Source organism: Chrysochloris asiatica, unplaced genomic scaffold, assembly GCF_000296735.1.
Source record: "Chrysochloris asiatica unplaced genomic scaffold, ChrAsi1.0 scaffold00073, whole genome shotgun sequence".
NCBI classification, from domain to species: Eukaryota; Metazoa; Chordata; class Mammalia; order Afrosoricida; family Chrysochloridae; genus Chrysochloris; species Chrysochloris asiatica.
The window spans coordinates 9,646,770-9,647,700 of NW_006408591.1; positions in this window are offsets into that span (position 1 = coordinate 9,646,770).

The following is a 931-nucleotide window of genomic DNA, read 5'->3' on the forward strand; positions in this document are numbered from 1 at the left end:
ACAAAAGTCCTATACAAAGAAAACTATAAAACACTACTATAAGAAACCAAAAGAGATTTTCAAAAAATGGAAGACTATAGCATGTTCATGGATAGGAAAATATACATTGTGAAAATGTCAATATTATTCAAAGTAATCTATATATAATGTAATCCCAATCCAGACTCCAACATCATTCCTTAAAGAGATGGAAAACATGATCACAAACTTTATATGGCAAGGAAAGAGACCTCAGATAAGCAAAGCACTGCTTTAAAAAGCCCCACAAAAAGACAAAGTTGGTGGCCTCTCACTCTCTGATCTCAAAGTTTAATTCACAATCACAGTGGTCAAAACAGCCTGGTTGTGGTAAAGTAAAAGATACATAGATCTACAGAACAGAATTGAGAACCCAGAAGTAAATCCATCCACATACAGTCCATGGATCTTTGACAAAGAGCCAAAACACATCAAATGGTGAAGAGATAATCTCTTCACAAATGGTGCTAGCAAAACTGTAAATCCATTTGCAGAAGAATCAAGCAAGATTCATATCTCACACCATATACAAAAACACACTCAACATGGATTTTGAAGACTAAATTATAAATTTCATCAATGAAAATCTAGGGCCAAACTTAGGTACTTTAATACATGGCATGTATACACTATCAAATGTTACAAAAAACATATAAACATTAGAAGACAAAAGAGATGTCTGGGACCTCCTAAAAAATTGAAATTTATGTGGATCAAAAGATATCACCGAAAGAGTAAAAAGGCAGCCCACAGACTGGGAAAATTTTTTTCAATTATGGTTCAGATAAGGGGCAAATACATAAAATATGTAGAAAATGAAAACACCTCTCCCGAAAAAAGAGAAACAATCCAATTTGAAAATGGGCACAGGACATGAACAGACACCAAAGAAGACATTCAGGAAGCATATGAA